This window comes from Mastomys coucha, unplaced genomic scaffold, assembly GCF_008632895.1.
Source record: "Mastomys coucha isolate ucsf_1 unplaced genomic scaffold, UCSF_Mcou_1 pScaffold14, whole genome shotgun sequence".
In the NCBI taxonomy this organism is placed as follows: domain Eukaryota; kingdom Metazoa; phylum Chordata; class Mammalia; order Rodentia; family Muridae; genus Mastomys; species Mastomys coucha.
Window position 1 is genome coordinate 115,995,982 of NW_022196896.1, and position 2,500 is coordinate 115,998,481.

A 2,500-nucleotide genomic window follows, 5' to 3' on the forward strand; every position below is an offset into this window, starting at 1 on the left:
GGAGGGGAAACTGGGAATGGAGAAATTTACATGTAAATAAAGAAAATATCTAATAAAAAAAAAGAGTTTCCTTGCTCATGGTGTCTCTTCACAGCAGTAAAATCCTAAGATAGTATCTATAACTTTATATCACAAAGTAAAAAGATGCAGGCCTCTTACATTGATGATGCACTGCATTCTATTTCATTCTGTGTCTTTCCCCAGTAAATACTGGTCGATTGGCTAAGCACCTAGGATATGATGGCAGGAGACACCATTCCTAACTCCATGGAACCTTTAATCTAGACCAGGGAAGGAGGCAAGTGATGGGGTAAGTACCAGCTTGGAGGGGTGCAGGCGGAACCAAAGGTAGATAAGAACTACCGTTGCCGCTTGTGGTGATGCTGGACCCATGATGGGGGACACTGGTCATGCCTGCTGCAACCAGAAGGGGCAGGTGTGGGTGGGACCATTGTTGAACAGGACACCTGGTATTTGTCTCTCCTCTGCCCCAGCTCTCTGCTTCTACTCTCTGTGCCAGGTGACTGACATTTGTAATCTGCTAAGTCCCCTCTACCTCTTAAGCTCAGGAGTGAGGATTGCTGACCCAATCTGGAGTCTTGCCTCTCCTGATTCCTCCTGGAGGAGAGATGCCAAAAGTCTGTGGTCCAAACAGACCTTCTCCAGTCTCTGGCCTTTCCCTCACTTCTTCCAGGTACTTCAGTTGCATTGCTATGCCAGAGTTCCCCCAAGCAGTGTCTTAACTCTATAAGAAAAAAAATCCTTATTTAATGGATAATTTTGTGCTTCAAGGACAACCTCTTAGCCTTAGCCTGCCACAATCAAGATTCCCTGTAAGGAAGAGATGAGATGCCACAGGGAACATGAAGCCAATGAGAGACCAGGGGCCAGTAGTTCCACCCAAATACGGAGTTCCCAAAGGACCTAAGGACTTCCCACTAAGTCTAACCTCTTAAAAGTTCCACCACCTCCAAACACCAACAACCTCAGGACCAAGCTTCCTAGACATGAGCCCTTGCAGACCACACCCAGACAGCATCCAAATCAGAGCAGGGGATCACAGCAGCAAATATGCCACCCACTCACAAGAGGCTAGGTTCTAGCAGGCTCCAGGCACAACCCTGTTTACCAGGGTGCAGTCAGGTTGAGGGAGCAGGACAGAGTGCCAGCCAAGACGGGCCTCATCAGGCCATTCCAACCCCATGCGTGCAAGGGAGGCCCATTGCTTTGCATTGTTCCCTTTTGGTGACGTCACAGTTATCCAACCCTGTATCTGTCTTCTTCCCTTGAGTCATCACATTCTCCTCCATCTGCTTTAAAAACAAGAGTTGAGTTAAATTAGAACAGAGTCGTGAAATTGTTTGCCTGAGTCCCTTCTGGGAAGGAGCCAAGCTGCGCTTGTCTGGGCTCATCTCGAATGAGAGAACATCTGAGAAAATACCAGGTTTGCACGCAGCAGCTCTCCTGCCTTTTAACAGAGACGCGGAGGATAAATACAAGGTTGTCCATTTGTTCCTCTGACCTCTGGAGACTGAAGTCCCAGTTTCTGAACAGCCACTACAGTTCATTATTTATGTGATGAGACAAGGCCAGCCGGTTCCTCTTGGGGAGATGCCTACCCCAAGGCTGTGGAGATGACTTAACAAAGTCTCTAAGTGATAGTGGCAGCCCTAGTTCATGTTAGATGCTGTTACTTGGGAAGATGTTGAGGAAGTGAGATCCCGAGGGATGGTGGGACATAGAGACTGCCTTCCTCAACACAGGAGGTGGTGAGAGGAGGCAGAGAGGAATCTATATTTCCAGACGTTAGGGGAGATGACAGTGAGGCATTATGGGTGCTGGAATAGTAGTACATGTGGCTCATCTGAAATGGGTGCATTAAGCTTATGAAATCCTTCCTTCTGCTTCTCATTTAAGAAATGCAGCCCTCACACCAGGGAAATCTATGCTACACCAACAGATATTTTGAGCAAAGAGGGCTTTGTTTTGTATTGCTGTATTTGTTTATGCATGTGTGAATGCACAAATGATGGGGGAGGACAGGGGATGATTTTAGTTTCAAAAATTTGAGGAAGACTCCAAAATGTCTGAGGCCATGGCATCTGGAAGTTTGAGCCAATTAGTTCTGGATCCATGGGAGGGAAAAGATTACATTTTGTTTACATGTGCATTTCTGCATGCGCTCCAAGCCAATTCCTACTTGAAGGTGTATACATTTACCAAGATCTCAGGATTTAGGATGTGCCTGGAAGAGCTGGTGTGACCCATCCTGCTCCGACTTGCTCATGTCCACTGCCCCCTTCAAAGGTTCAGTACTCCAAATTAGGGTGACACTGTAGGAAAAAAAATGTTACATAAGCTTGAACATGCTAGATTACCAGGGCCATGTCAAAACTGTTATATTTGCCATCAGTCACATAGGAAGGGTATGGTATTTGGAATGAGAAATGTCCCTCAGAGACTCATATATTTGAACACTTGATCCAATGAATGACTCTGC